This window comes from Dendrobates tinctorius, unplaced genomic scaffold (genome assembly GCF_039654945.1).
Source record: "Dendrobates tinctorius isolate UK_male_01 unplaced genomic scaffold, ASM3965494v1 ptg000319l, whole genome shotgun sequence".
Taxonomy (NCBI): Eukaryota; Metazoa; Chordata; class Amphibia; order Anura; family Dendrobatidae; genus Dendrobates; species Dendrobates tinctorius.
In genome coordinates, this window is record NW_027361986.1 from 3347574 (window position 1) to 3364837 (window position 17264).

Here is a 17264-nt window from a genome sequence, read left to right on the forward strand (position 1 = left end):
ACCTAGTCAAAAAAGTTACGCCATGCTGTCTGTGCAGCCAGAATTTATAATTTCTCCAGAAAAATGTAACTGCAAGAATTTGATGACCCTATAGAATGACATTGTGTCATGGTGACAATGTGCTCTATAGGAGAGCAGCGTGGTAAACATGCCTGGTAGTTATGAAAGCGCTCACCAGTGCAAATCCTAACCAGATGATGAAAAGATGACTCTCTGCTTCCCGAAGAGATTCATAGACACAAAATCTGTTTGTGTCCCCGAATTCCCTGATCAGGACAAGCTGCCAGCAATGTTTGGAAATTGCACTGGACGAGTCAGAGACATCTTTCGAAATTGACGCACTCTGATGCAGCTGCCAGTTGTAAGATACACAGATATATACACATACACACACGCTACAGAGACATCTAGGAAAGATCAAGATGAATTTCTCTTTATATAAACAGGATAAAAGGAATATTGTATTATTCCAAGAAAAACAGACAATGGGAAAAAAGGACAATGAAACAGCTTTATTTTCACTATCAAATACTTGTGCAGTGTATGTGTGTTTTTTGTGTTTGTGTATTTGTACTTGTGTCTGTGTGCGTGTATTTATGTGTGTGTCTGTGTGCGTGTATTTATGTGTGTCTGTGTGCGTGTATTTGTGTGTGTGTGTCTGTGTGCTTGCATTTGTGTGTGTGTCTGTGTGCGTGTATTTGTGTGTGTATGTGTGCATGTATTTGTGTGTGTGTGTCTGTGTGCATGTATTTGTGTGTGTGTCTGTGTGCATGTATTTGTGTGTGTGTGTGTGTCTGTGCTTGTATTTGTGTGTGTGTGTGTCTGTGTGCATGTATTTGTGTGTGTGTGTCTGTGTGCATGTATTTGTGTGTGTGTCTGTGTGCGTGTATTTGTGTGTGTGTCTGTGTGCATGCATTTGTGTGTGTGTCTATGTGTGTGTCTGTGTGCGTGTATTTGTGTCTGTGTGTGTCTGTGTGCTTGTATTTGTGTGTGTCTGTGTGCATGTATTTGTGTGTGTGTCTGTGTGCATGTATTTGTGTGTGTCTGTGTGCATGTATTTGTGTGTGTGTCTGTGTGCATGTATTTGTGTGTGTGTCTGTGTGCATGTATTTGTGTGTGTGTGTCTGTGTGCATGTATTTGTGTGTGTGTGTCTGTGTGCGTGTTTTTGTGTGTGTCTGTGTGCATGCATTTGTGTGTGTGTCTGTGTGCATGTATTTGTGTGTGTCTGTGTGCGTGTATTTGTGTGTGTGTGTGTCTGTGTGCTTGTATTTGTGTGTGTCTGTGTGCATGTATTTGTGTGTGTGTCTGTGTGCATGTATTTGTGTGTGTCTGTGTGCATGTATTTGTGTGTGTCTGTGTGCATGTATTTGTGTGTGTGTCTGTGTGCATGTATTTGTGTGTGTCTGTGTGTATGTATTTGTGTGTGTGTCTGTGTGCATGTATTTATTATTATTATTATTATTATTTATTTATATAGCACCATTGATTCCATGGTGCTGTACATGAGAAGGGGTTACATACAAATTACAGATATCACTTGCAGTAAACAAACTTACAATGACAGACTGATACAGAGGGGAGAGGACCCTGTCCATTCGGGCTTACATGCTACAGGATGGTGGGGAAGGAGACAGTAGGTTGGAGGGTTGCAGCAGTTCCGGTGTTGGTTGAGGTGATATCTCCGGTAGTGGTGAGGAGGTAGCGGGGTCATTGCAGGCTGTTGGCTTTCTTGAAGAGGTGGGTTTTCAGGTTCCGTTTGAAGGATCCAAATGTGGTCGATAGTCGGACTTGTTGGGGCAAAGAATTCCAGAGGACAGGGGCAATTCGGGAGAAGTCTTGGAGGTGGTTGGGTGAGGAGCGAATAAGTGTGGAGGAGAGAAGGAGGTCTTGGGAGGACCGGAGATTATGTGAGGGAAGGTTTCGGGAGATTAGTTCAGAGACATATGGGGGAGACAGGTTATAGATGTCCTTGTAGGTCAGTATTAGTATAGTATTAGAACTGGATACGCTGAGGGAATGGGAGTCAGTGAAGAGATTTGCAGAGGGGAGAAGCGGAGGAGTATTTGTGAGTGTGTCTGTGTGCGTGTATTTGTGTTTCTATGTGAGTGCATTTGTGTGTGTCTGTGTGCATGTATTTTTGTGCGTGTGTCTGTGCGTGTATTTGCGTGTGTGTCTGTGTGCATGTATTTGTGTGCGTGTGTCTGTGTGCGTGTATTGTGTGTCTGTGTGCGTGTATTTTTGTGTGTCTGTGTGCATGTATTTTTGTGTGTCTGTGTATGTGTGTCTGTGTGCGTGTATTTGTGTGTGTCTGTGTGCATGTATTTGTGTGTGTGTGTCTGTGTGTTAGATACTAAAACTTGAACAATTGATCTAGACTTAAGGGATATGTGGACTTTTACACATTTTTCTTTTTCTTCATTGCAAGGTCTGCATGGGAGCTGTATACACAAAACGATGGAATATAAGCAAGCCTTTTTCCAAAGATGCTTTTTATTTTAGATGTTTTGGAGCAATAATAAAAGGTTGATAAAGGGCCCCTGCAGTTTATATCTTTAAGACATATTTTTTATTGGTTAACTGAGTATATTCATGATGCTAATTTTTGAGACCAGTCAGGTCTCTTGAAGTAATGTGTGGTAACAGTTGCTTCCTTACGAAGAGCACATGCATTTTTCATCTTTTCATTTTACAAATAAAATGCATAATTTAAAAAGCTTGTCCACTAGTTTATCATTGATGACCTCTCCTTAATAGGTCCTCAATGTCTGATCGCTCGTGGTCTGACACTCAGCACCCTCGGCAATCAGCTATTCTCTGGGGTGGCTGCCAGCCGACAGTGCTCAATTGCGGAGCTGCTCCTTCTACTCAGAGTGGCCACGGCAGGGTACTGCACATCCACCTCCTATTCAAATCAATGGGTGGTGGATGTGCAGTATCCTTCCACTGCCACTATCAGAAGACAGAGGAGCTCCGCAATTGAGCACTGTCGGCCGACAGCCGCCCCAGAGAAGAGTCGATCAGCGGAGATGTAGTGTGTCGGATCCCAACTGATGAGACATTGATGTCTTAGCTTAAGGAGAGGTCATCAATGATAAAGTAGTGGACAGGCTCTTTAAATACTGGCTGTCCTGCATAGAACATACGGTATGCTACAGATACACACAATATATTCCATCCTCTGGTATACCTTTGTGATATGTTCCCTTTTCAAACCTCTCACCCCGCCCTAAAAAAAGGAATAAATGTGTCTGATCACAGTGGAGCAGATGTATCACAAATTTATCATTATGGCTTATGCGGTATGATAAGTATGGAGCATCTTCAAACACTTTGCCTAACTTTGCCTATTTCATTGACTTACTTTAGAATAATTATGTGCCAAAATGTTAATAGAGTTTATGCCATTGTAAGCCATGACCTTTCATGAAAAGACTTAAACATTTTGAACTGGGCATAAGAAGTACCTAACATGCGCAATTTAACCAGAATTCTTCAATGTACTTTACTTAGTAAATCGGCATTAGTGTGCCAACAAACTGGCATCCATTTAAAGTCTCCTTAATTCCTCAATGGCAGATCTTCCTAGTTATGTAGTTACACATCCTATTATTATAAAGCAAGTTTGAAATTCACTAAAAGAAAGTTGTGTGGGAGCTGTAGCCATGGACAGAGTTGTTGCTGTCCGACATTCCCCTCAGGAGTGGACATGCCATTGGTGCAACCTGTGCAGCTCAACAGGGGCCCGGGAAGAAAGGGCCACTCCAAAGCAATAAGGAACTTCTGTCACAGACACACAAAGGGGTGTATTATGATAAAATATTGGACTGTAAAAGGCCCATATACAGCGGCATGTAAAAGTTTAGGCACCCCTGTTCAAAATTACTGTTTTTGTGTACAGTTAAGCAAGTGAAAGATGAAATGATCTTCAAAAGGGCTAAAGTTAAAGATCGCACATTTTTATTGTACTTTAGGCAAAAAAAATATACATGAACCAGTGAAGAGAAGTGAGTCTCGGCACTAAAGCCAGCTTGCTGGTGTGTATTTGCCCGATACAGCAGTGTTAAGGAAATCCGGGAATTAAAGGAAAACTCGGGTGCTTGCCACGAAAAAAGGTAACAGTAATGCCCATAAATAGAAAAGATAGTACTCATTGTTCCTGGTGCAAACCTTTATTCAATAGCGTACATCCATGGTGGTGGGAGACATGCATGTGAATAAACGCGGACTACAGAAGATTGGGAGACATGCATGTGAATAAACGCGGACTACAGAAGATTAAGCAAAAATTTAGTGAGAGGTGCTCATAAGATAGGCAAATCAGAACCACCGCTTGACTGCAAAAGACCTTTAGAAAGATTTATCAGACTCTGGAGTTGTGGTGCATTGTTTTACTGTTCAGAGGCACCTGAAGAAATATGACCTTCATGGAAGAATCATCAGAAGAAAACCTCTCCTGCATCCTCACCATAAAATTCAGCATCAGAAGTGTGCAAAAGAGCAACTAAACAAGCCCGATGCATTTTGGAAACAAGTCCTGTGGACCGATGAGGTTAAAATAGAACTCTTTGGCCACAATGACCAAAGGTATTTGTGGGGAAAAAGGGCACAGAATTTCAAGAAAAGAATATTTCGACAACCGTTAGGCTGCATTCACACGTTCAGGTTTTTTCTCGCTTTTGCGGCGGTTTTTACCACGCGATTTTGCCGCGAAAACGCGAAAAAACAGCCTTCCATGCAATCCTATGGGATTCTGCAATGCTGTGCTAATTATTATTATTATTATTATTATTATTTATTGTTATAGCGCCATTTATTCCATGGCGCTTTACATGTAGGGAGGGGTATACATAAAAGCAAGTACAATAATGTTGAACAATACAAGTCATAACTGGTACAGGAGGAGAGAGGACCCTGCCCGCGAAGGCTCACAATCTACAAGGGATGGGTGAAAATTCAGTAGGCGAGGGTAGAGCTGGTCATGCAGCGGTTTGGTCGATCGGTGGTTACTGCAGGTTATAGGCTTGTCGGAAGAGGTGGGTCTTCAGGCTCTTTTTGAAGGTTTCGATGGTAGGTGAGAGTCTGATATGTTGTGGTAGAGAGTTCCAGAGTAAGGGTGATGCGCGAGAGAAATCTTGCATGCGATTGTGGGAAGAGGAGATAAGAGGGGAGTAGAGAAGGAGATCTTGTGAGGATCGGAGGTTGCATGCAGGAAAGTACCGGGAGACAAGGTCACAGATGTATGGAGGAGACAGGTTGTGGATGGCTTTGTATGTCATGGTTAGGGTTTTGTACTGGAGTCTCTGGGCAATGGGGAGCCAGTGAAGGGATTGACAGAGGGGAGAAGCTGGGGAATAGCAGGGGGACAGGTGTATTAGTCGGGCAGCAGAGTTTAGAATAGATTGGAGGGGTGCGAGAGTGTTCGAGGGGAGGCCACTGAGCAGGAGGTTGTAGTAGTCAAGGCGAGAGATAATGAGGGCATGGACTAGGGTTTTTGCAGATTCTTGGTTGAGGAATGAACGGATTCGTGAAATATTTTTGAGTTGAAGTCGGCAGGAAGTAGAAAGGGCTTGGATATGTGGTTTGAAGGAGAGATCAGCATCAAGGATTACCCCGAGGCAGCGAGCTTGTGGGACTGGGGAGAGTGGGCAGCCATTTACTGTAATGGATAGGTTCGTTGGGGGGGTCACGTGAGATGGGGGAAAGATGATGAATTCTGTTTTGTCCATGTTAAGTTTCAGAAATCTGGTAGAGAAGAAGGATGAAATAGTGGACATTGAGGGATTCTGGTTAGCAGGGAGGTGATATCTGGTCCAGAGATGTAGATCTGTGTGTCATCAGCATAGAGATGATACTGGAAGCCATGAGATTCTATAAGCTGTCCCAGGCCAAAGGTGTAAATGGAGAAGAGCAGGGGTCCTAGGACTGAACCTTGTGGGACGCCGACAGATAGGGGGTGAGGTGAGGAGGTGGTGTGTGAGTGGGAGACGCTGAATGTCCGGTCTGTTAGGTATGATGAGATCCAGGACAAGGCCAAGTCTGTGATGCCAAGGCATGAGAGGGTCTGTAATAGTAGGGAATGGTCCACTGTGTCAAAGGCAGCCGACAGGTCCAGGAGGAGGAGGACAGAGTAGTGTCGCTTGCTCTTGGCGGTTAAGAGGTCATTGGTGACCTTAGTAAGGGCAGTTTCGGTGGAGTGGTGTGACCGGAAGCCAGATTGTAAGCGGTCGAAGAGGGAGCAAGAAGAGAGATGGGAGGACAGTTCAAGGTAGACGTGTTGTTCCAGTAGCTTGGAGGCATAGGGGAGAAGTGATATAGGGCGATAGCTAGATACAGAGGATGGGTCAAGAGAGGGCTTTTTGAGGATAGGTGTGATTGAGGCATGTTTAAAGCTTGAGGGGAAAACACCAGTTGTTAGTGATAGGTTGAAGAGATGGGTTAGGGTTGGGATGAAGACTGTGGTGAGGTTTGGGATGAAGTGGGAAGGGATCGGGTCAAGTGCACAAGTGGTGAGATGTGATCTTGAGAGTAGAGTGGAGAGTCGATCTTCTGTAATGGTGGAGAAGTTGGTTTTGGAGGTGGAGGGCTGCGGATCTTCCCTCAGGCGGAATCGCATCGTGGAAAAATCCGCAGCATGCTCATTAATTTGCAGAATCGCGGCGATTCCGCCCACATAGGAATGCATTGTTCTGCTTTCTGTATGGGATTGTGCCCACCATGCGAAAAGTAAGCAGAACATTTGCGGATGGTACTCACGGTCCAGAGGACTCACGGTCCAGAGGAGAGGAGACTGTCCTCTGGGCTGTGGGTACCATATCCCTGTAAAAAAATAGAATTAAAAAAAAAAAAAAATCGGGTTATATTCACCTTCCGATGTCCCGCGCAGCGCCCCCAGGCTTCAGTGATACACACGGCAGCTCCCGTTCCCAGTAATGCATTGCGATGACCTTTGCTGACGTCGCGTCTCGCGATGCTGGAGCGGTCTTGCGAGACTGCGACGTCATCAAAGGTCATTGCCGTAATGCATCACTGGGAACGGGACCTGTAGGAGCATCGCGGAGGCCTGGGAACGCTGCGCGGGAGGTCGGAAGGTGATAATATGACTATTTTTTATTTTTTTTAATTATTTTTAATATTAGATCTTTTTACTACTGATGCTGCATAGGCAGCCTTAATAGTAAAAAGTTGGTCACACTCGTCAAACACTATGTTTGACGAGTGTGACCAATCTGTCAATCAGTTCTCCAAGCGATGCTACAGATCGCTTGAAAAATGCTAGCATTCTGCAAGCTAATTACGCTTGCAAATCGCTAGTTTTTCTGCGGGAAAATCGCGGGAATTTAAAATGCGATTTTCCCCCAGAATGGAATTCCGGAATTCTCGCGGTACCTTCCGTGGGAGTTCCGCAACGTGTGAACTTAGCCTTAAGCATGGGGGTGGATCAAACATACTTTGGGGTTGTGTGGCAGCCAATGGCACGGGGAACATTTCACAGGTAGAGGGAAGAATGCATTCATTGAAATTTCAATAAATTCTAAATAAAAACATAACACCATCTGTAAAAAAAAGCTGAAGTTGAAAATAGGATGGCTTCTACAAATGATAATGATCCTAAACACACATCAAAATCCACAATAGGCTACCTCAAAAGGCGCAAGCTGAAGGTTTTACAACCTCCCCCACCATCCCCTGATCTGAACATCGTTGAAAATTTGTGGCTAGACCTCAAGACAGCAATGCATGCAAGACGACCCAGGAATCTCACAGAACTGGAAGAATTTTCCAAGGAAGAATGGATGAAAATCCCTCAAACAAGAATTTAAATACTCTTGGCTGGCTATAAAAAGCATTTACAAGCTGTGATACTTGCAAAAGGCGGTGCTACTAGATGCTAACCATGCAGGGTGCACAAAATTTTGCATTGGCCCATTTTCTTTTTTGCAATTTTTGAAATGTAAAAAATGACAATTTTTTTTCTAACATACAAAGGAAATATGGAATCTTTAACTTTAGCCCTTTTAAAGATCATTTCATCTTCAACTTGCTTTAACTGTTCACAATAACAGAAATTTTGACCAGGGGTGCCCAATTATTACATGCCACTGTATTACCCTTGCACGGGGGGCCCCCTCTGTCTGTGTCCACCCTTGATTCTCCCCTATCAATTCATATCAAGTGAATAAATAAATTGGCAGAATGGGATGTTTCTGGGGTATACATTAGCTGGTATTGGGTTTTTTTTTCTTTTGGAGATAAATGTGCCTTGTGATCCATACCTAATAGTGGATCTGTCATAGGGTCCCACAATAACAATGTTATAAATTATTATATAAATCTCATGGGCTTGATGAGGCTGATGTAGATACTTTGAAAAGCCATGTCAGAATGGCTGTGTAATCCCAATGTTAAGATGATTCCATCTGGAGCTAGAGAAATGCTAATTTTAGTACTGGACAAAGAAACTTTAAAAAACTAAAAAGATTATGCAGTCATTTTGACATTAAAGGTAAGAACATCAGCCTCATCTGTTCCAAGCCATCTTTAATAATTTATGTAAATGGAGTTATGAAATCTCGTATGAGATCTACTTTCAATAATCTCTTAATTTGGTATTAGTAAAAGGAGCAATATCAGTAAACTTTCCATGAAGGTTGTAATATTATAATGTCCATTGATGAGCAGATGGGTGCTGCTCACACTTGCTGTGCACTTGTGGAATGGAAAGCTTCTATGATCTGTGTACATGAAGCATATTCATATTGAACAAACAAAAAAATATGACTTATTACACTCACTTGACACAATACTGTATGATGCAGTAGTAAATGACATAATTGATGCACCCAGGCTATGTACCAACTAATGAGTAAGGGTATGGGCATAATGCCTCTTTTTGACACCTGTACCCACTTAGTGTTCCCTGCAAAAAATGCCAGCAATGTTTTCCCTGATTGATCTTTTTTATACGTCTTCTGACGTCTCTTGTGGCAGCTTCGCCACCGGCATTTTTTTAAAAAAAACTTCTATGTGAGCGGAAGCTGCCAGGAAAATGGTCAGGTCACTACTTTTCACGGCTATGGAAACCTAAAATGATTAAAAGAAGTTAAGAAGGACTGAACATATGCACAGAAATTTGTTTTAACTGTTGCACATATGTGCATTCTTTTTGCCATTTTTGTTAGCGCTTTTTCAGGTGATTCTCCAGGTGGATTCCACCTGAAAAGGACGTTGTGGGAACAGATCCTATACCCTAAATTAAGCAATGCAGATAATGACATCAGTCGCTTACCTCTGATATTGATTCCGTTATTTCCAATAAAACAATTCACATTCCATCATTATATCTGAATTATCATCCAGTATGCTCACTGTTTCACAGAGAAGCATCCCCAGGGGCTCTCTCAGGTCAAAACTTAATCTCACTTCCCATTTCCAATATATTCTTTTCAGCATTTCTCTTTGATATTACTGTGTCTATTTTAAACACTTCTGTATTATAAAGTGCATAGTAAAAACATTTATTGTTGGTGCCTTTTGAGTTACATTTTGTACGGACCATACATAGAGCATGCTACAAAAATCCTACAGAATGCTAAAGAAAAAACACAACGCAGCATATGCAGACCTTTACTGCAAACTATTCCTTCTAGCGTGATCAGAGGACACCTCCGTACAGTGCTGATTCAGGAATATGTCCACTCCTAGAACCAAAGATCTTTATTTCGTGCACTAAATGAGTTACACATATGTCGAATTTTTTCCTGAAAGGATATAACAAACAAAAATAAGATTGTGAATGTAAATCAATGTCTCCAATTAAAGATGCTTACAGCCTATGTCTCTATTTTGTGTGCATATTATGATATACTATATATACAAATATATTCATCTCAGGTCCATGTATTATGGAAACGGAAAAGTTTCCATATTTTATACCCCATAGGAGTCAGTCAGCGCAGACAATCCGCTTGTACGTCAACGTGTCCATGGACTCACAGACATAAGAGGTCTAATTTGCATTTACTGCAGACCTGTTGACCGGTGCAGATTACCAGTAACAGCCTTTCTTTGTTTAACCAGTTCGTTGTAAGATTCATTGTCTTTTCTTCATAGCAGAGTCTGGTAAATTTGTTATTAGAAATTACACTTTTTCTATACAGGTCAACATGGTAAATGCCGACAGATCTAATAAAGCAGCGAGCTAATAAATTCAATTTGCATCTCGGAGCATGGCTAACGCAATTCCATCTACTAGCTTGGCACTGGAAGAGTTAAGCAGGTACCTAGAGCATCAATGTTTGAAGGGGTTAATCCTAGGAACTGCTCTGATCAGGGTTCAGCACTGTCATATGTGAACAATTAGCACCGTACTCTTACTAAATAAGATACAGATGTGTCATGACCAGCACATTATCTTTGATGTCCTGTGGTCTGCCATGTGAGTTAACCCCATCACTCCATAAGATATACATCCATTTAATATGTACACTTCCTGGATGACATACATTGGACATCGTTATAATTCACATCGTATCGATCCTTAATAGTTTTTATCATTAGGTATGGATATGGCCGTTAATGGGTAAATCTGCCATAATTACCGCAAATAGCTCATATGTTGTAATATATATTGCCCTGAACTCTCAGATTTTTTTCTGATTTGTCACTAGCTATTTTTCAGATTAGTGCCATGACATGTCTTCACCTCCAGTCCACAATTCGCAAGAAGAAGTTATTTCCTTGGAACACAATAAATAATGGCGGACTACCCAGCAGTACAGCAGTATTTAATTACACTATAGCATATGCTATATTTCCCAACCGGGTGCAATACAGAGCCAGTTAAAAGCATCCACCCCTCCTTTATTCTGACACCTAAAAAAATGTCGTTGGCATCAGAAAAAGCATTCGAGACAAATACTTCATTGTAGTGTCTGATGTCTTGGTACTTAATTTTCGGCTTCCATTTTCAGCTTTATTAAATTCATTGGTCAAAGTTAAGTTAAGCATCATCAATTCTAGTATGAATATTAATCCCCAAAATCAGCATGACTGACTAATAATTAAATGTAGAATTAATTCTAATAACAAGATCCAAATAATTCCACAGGCAAAAAAATAAATAAATAAATCGATGGGGAAAAGCAGAAGCAACCGGAAGAGGTACAGATAAAGATTCTGAAAATTTCAACAAAATTACCCTGTGCTGTGATGACGTACCAATCGTACTATTACTACTATTAAAAAGAGAAATAAAATAATTAAATTACTTAAGTCGGAGAAAGTTTTATTGTTGGTTTCAATTTATATAATCTTTTTTTATATTAAAGACCAAGATCTGAAATTAAAGTATTTTTTATGTTAAAATAATAAATATATCAACTATGAATAAATTGAAAAAAAGGGTTGAAAATGCTGTATTTTATGTTTACATTAATTATGTTATGTATATAAAAAATGTTAATTTTGCACCATCTGCTATCTGTGATCACAACATGCTGTAAATAACCATTTTGGTATAAATTTCTTTCAAAGATTTAAAATGATAAAGAGTGATGAAATTATTTAGCACGAGAGGATTAATTTGATAACATATTTGTCAATTTTGTATGAGTTTAAATGTTGTTCTTTCAGAATTATCTGATTTAATCATTATTAAAACCTATTATCGTGTCATGTTAAAGATCACTTTAATTCACCAGATTAAAACATTTTATCATCTAATGAGCACAGTATGTAATAAGAAAATTTATCTGAAACAGACTTTGGTAGTAATGGATATCAAATCTGCAAATGCCCTTAGGTTCAAATAAGAATTTGTCATTGTAGTTTGTTGTCCCATTTTTTAGTAGGTTCCTATTTGTCTTACAGTAAGTAAACCTCTTTATATAAGCACATTTAAAGAGACAGGATTTTCCAAAGCTAAAGTTAAAATAAAAAGAAATTAAATCTTCAAACAATGTATTAGACCACCAAATTGTCATCATCAAGTGAAAAAAAACAAAAAAAAAAACAGTTCCTGTATTTGAGAGTAAGAAGGAAGAAGATCAGGTTCCATTCTTACTTACAAAAAAAAATTATTTCCATCCATCCTTCCACTAAGAGAAGACAACTCAACATGGGGTTGACTTGATGTGTAGCTGTCAAGAAACCAAAAGACAAAAAAGATGAAGAATTGTGGTAAAATGCCAAAACTGGACATCTGGAGATGTGGAGTAAGGTGTAATGGACAGATGAGTGTACAGTTTAGATTTAAGGAAGTAACAGAAGGCAATATGTATGCCAACAATCAATGAGAAACTCTTTGAACCATGTCTATATCAATCAATCATCTTGGTAAATGCTTAGAGCTGGATTGGTGATACATAACAACATCTGGAAATGGTGATTAGATATTTATTAAAGGCATTATGAATCATTCTACAAACGTTTGCTGGGTATAAAATTGTTATAACAGCAAAAAATGAAAGAGACATATGTACTTAATGCCTTCACCCCCCAAGCCTGTTTCCACCTTCATGACCAGGCCACATTTTACAATTCTGACCAGTGTCAATTTATGTGGTTAACAGTTCCAACTGACTCTGGCATTGTTTCTTCATGACATATTGTACTTCATGATAGTGGTCATATTTGTTCGATATGACTTGCGCTTATTTGTGAATTTTTTTAAAAAAATTGGTGAAAATTTTGCAATTTTCAAACTTTTAATTTTTATGCCCTTAAACCAGAGTTATGTGCCACAAAGAAATTAATAAACAAAATTTCCAATACGTCTACTTTACATAAGCACAATTTTTGAAGCATATTTTTTTGTTATGAAATTAGTAGGGTTAAAAGTTGACCAGCAATTTCTCATTTTTCTAACAAATTTTCATTTTCCATGACAGTGGTAAAATTTCTTCAATATGACTTGTGTTGGTTTGTGCAAAAAAAATGGAAATTTGGTGAACATTTAGCAATTTTCAAACTTTTAACCCTTAAATCAGAGAGTTATGTCACACAGAACAGTTAATAAATAACACTTCCCACATGTCTGCTTTACATCAGGACAATTTTTGAAACATCATTTTTTTTGTTAAGAAGTTGTAAGGGTTAAAAGTTGGCCAGCAATTTCTCATTTTCCAACAAAATTTATAAAACCATTGTTTTAGAGACCACCTCACATTTGAAGTGACTTTGAGGGGCCTATATGACAGAAAATACCCAAAATTGACACTGTTCTAAAAACTGCAACCCTCAAGGTACTTGGAACAACATTTAGGAAGTGTATTAACCATTCAGGTGCTTCACAGGAATTAATGGAACATTGAAGGAAAAAATTATCATGTTACTTTTTTTTACAAAAATTTTACTTTAGAACCAATTTTTTTTTTATTTTCACAAGTGTAAAAGGTGAAAATTGACCCAAAAATTTATTGTGAAATATCTCCTGGGCATGCCAATCACCCATATGTAAAGGAAAACTACTGTTAGGGAGCACAAAAAGTCTAAGAAGGGTAGGAGCATTGCTTGACGTTTTGCAAGAGCTGACGCTATGTCACGTTTGGGCAGCGCCTGATATATCTCTTTCCACATGTGCAGGCATTTGCAGGACCTTAGGGATCCATGGTTACGACCACTAGCAAATAGCTAACTGTCGCTTTATCAGTGGAAGTAACCATGGATACCTAAGGTCCTGCAATACCTACACATGAGGAAAGAGACATAGTGAATCAGAATCTATAGAATGTTGGAGATGAGAATACCCCTTTAAGTAATGGTAATAAAAATTTTGGACATACTGTACCTATGTTTAGAAAGTTGATAGATGCAGATAGAGCATCAAGGACGCCACACTAGCATATATAAATACCAGTGGATCATATGCCATGACCCGAGTTCGTAATATTGCTCATGCCCAGGGCCGTATTTAGAGTTTATGCTGTCTTAGGCACTTTTTGTGCTGCCTCCCCCATTGGTGAGTACGACTAATGCAGACTAATGCAGACATCGCTGATGTGAAAGTAGCCTTTCTCCCTAGTGCACCCATCTCCCTAGTGCAGCCATCTTCTCTGTGCACTCATCTCCCTAGTGCACCCATCTCCCTAGTGCAGCCATCTTCTCAGTGCACCCATCTCCTCAGTGCACCCATCTCCCTAGTGCACCCATCTTCCTAGTGCAGCCATCTTCTCAGTGCACCCATCTCCTCAGTGCACCCATCTCCCTAGTGCAGCCATCTCCTCAGTGAACCCATCTCCTCAGTGCAGCCGTCTCCCTAGTGCAGCCATCTCCTCAGTGCACCCATCTCCCTTGTGCACCCATCTCCCTAGTGCAGCCATCTCCTCAGTGCACCCATCTCCTCAGTGCAGCCATCTCCCTAGTGCAGCCATCTCCTCAGTGCACCCATCTCCCTAGTGCACCCATCTCCCTAGTGCACCCATCTCCCTAGTGCAGCCATCTCCTCAGTGCAGCCATCTCCTCAGTGCAGCCATCTCCTCAGTGCACCCATCTCCCTAGTGCAGCCATCTCCTCAGTGCACCCATCTCCTCAGTGCAGCCATCTCCCTAGTGCACCCATCTCCTCAGTGCAGCCATCTCCTCAGTGCAGCCATCTCCCTAGTGCAGCCATCTCCTCAGTGCACCCATCTCCCTAGTGCAGCTATCTCCTCAGTGCACCCATCTCCCTAGTGCAGCCATCTCCTCAGTGCACCCATCTCCTCAGTGCAGCCATCTCCCTAGTGCAGTCATCTCCTCAGTGCACCCATCTCCCTAGTGCACCCATCTCCCTAGTGCAGCCATCTCCTCAGTGCACCCATCTCCTCAGTGCAGCCATCTCCCTAGTGCAGCCATCTCCTCAGTGCACCCATCTCCCTAGTGCACCCATCTCCCTAGTGCAGCCATCTCCTCAGTGTACCCATCTCCCTAGTGCACCCATCTCCTCAGTGCACCCATCTCCCTAGTGCACCCATCTCCCTAGTGCAGCCGTCTCCTCAGTGCACCCATCTCCCTAGTGCAGCCATCACCTCAGTGCACCCATCTCCTCAGTGCAGCCATCTCCTCAGTGCACCCATCTTCCTAGTGCACCCATCTCCCTAGTGCAGCCATCTCCTCAGTGCACCCATCTCCCTAGTGCAGCCATCTTCTCAGTGCACCCATCTCCCTAGTGCAGCCATCTCCTCAGTGCAGCCATCTCCCTAGTGCACCCATCTCCCTACTGCAGCTATCTCCTCAGTGCACCCATCTCCTCAGTGCAGCCATCTCCCTAGTGCAGCCATCTCCTCAGTGCACCCATTCCCTAGTGCACCCATCTCCCTAGTGCACCCATCTCCCTAGTGCACCCATCTCCCTAGTGCACCCATCTCCTCAGTGCACCCATCTCCCTAGTGCACCCATCTCCCTAGTGCAGCCATCTCCTCAGTGCACCCATCTCCTCAGTGCAGCCATCTCCCAAGTGCAGCCATCTCATCAGTGCACCCATCTCCCTAGTGCACCCATCTCCCTAGTGCAGCCGTCTCCTCAGTGCACCCATCTCCCTAGTGCAGCCATCACCTCAGTGCACCCATCTCCTCAGTGCAGCAATCTCCCTAGTGCAGCCATCTCCTCAGTGCACCCATCTCCCTAGTGCACCCATCTGCCTAGTGCAGCCATCTCCTCAGTGCACCCATCTCCCTACTGCAGCTATCTCCTCAGTGCACCCATCTCCTCAGTGCAGCCATCTCCCTAGTGCAGCCATCTCCTCAGTGCACCCATTCCCTAGTGCACCCATCTCCCTAGTGCACCCATCTCCCTAGTGCACCCATCTCCCTAGTGCACCCATCTCCTCAGTGCACCCATCTCCCTAGTGCACCCATCTCCCTAGTGCAGCCATCTCCTCAGTGCACCCATCTCCTCAGTGCAGCCATCTCCCAAGTGCAGCCATCTCATCAGTGCACCCATCTCCCTAGTGCACCCATCTCCCTAGTGCAGCCGTCTCCTCAGTGCACCCATCTCCCTAGTGCAGCCATCACCTCAGTGCACCCATCTCCTCAGTGCAGCCATCTCCCTAGTGCAGCCATCTCCTCAGTGCACCCATCTCCCTAGTGCACCCATCTGCCTAGTGCAGCCATCTCCTCAGTGCACCCATCTCCCTAGTGCAGCCATCTCCTCAGTGCACCCCCTCCCTCCCCGCTGGGCTCATACTCATCCCCCCTGACTCCCTGCTGGGCTCATACTCATCTCCCCACTCCCTCCCCTCTGAGCTCATACTCATCTCCCCCCTACTCATAATCATCTCCCAGCCCCCGCGCAAACTCATCTCCCCCTGGGCTCATACTCATCTCCCCCCCGGCTCATACTCACCCCCTGCTCATACTCATCTCCCCCTCCCTCCCCTCTGGGCTCATACTCATCTCCCTCCTCTGGGCTCATACTCATCTCCCCCCTCACTCATATTCATCTCCCCCTCCCTGTATGCATAGCTGGGCTCACCTCGCGCTTCCTGCATGTATCACGTTTACCACTCCAGGCGCTGAGATTCTTCCTGTGTGTGAGCAGTCACGTGATACCGCTCTTTAAGGTCATGAATATGGATGCCACACCTATGGGAGAGGAGTGGCGTCCATATTCATTACTGTAATGAGCGGTATCACGTGACCGCTCACACACAGGGAGAATGCCGGCGCCGGAGACCATCGGAGCTGCAGGCACCGCTGGAGCCGAGGAGGTGATTATGATGTCTTCAAGAGGGGAGGGGAGGAGAGGGGAGCGGAGGGGAGGATACGACTCGGACTTCTATTATTAAAAAAAAACTTTGCCTAGGTGCTGCCCCACCGCATCGTCCCACCCTAGGCACATGCCGGCGGGTGCCTAGTGGCAAATACGGCCCTGCTCATGCCAACAAAGAGGACACAGAAGAGACAGTGTCTAACTTTGCAACTGTACAGCCCATGTCCACATTGCATGCTGTTGCTGCATGTTCTTTTCTAGCCGTGAACCTATGTATAGCTACTTCACAATGTTGCATATTAGAATCACATTACATTTTTGTTCAAGGGAAGGATTGTTAAAGAAAAATAAATTAAATAAAATGATAAAAATAAATCAAAAAGGCTTTGCAACTATTTTAATAGTCAAGTTTAACCCCATAACAATGAGCGCAGTCGGAAGCTGAAGAATGGAATAGGCTCAAACTGAGCTGGAAACATTTCCGGCAAATGCTGGCTTACTCATTCAGCCATTGTCTGCCTATTAACGTGTTAATGCCGCTGTCATCCTTGGACAGTGGCATTTTCAGCATGCTGCCCTGG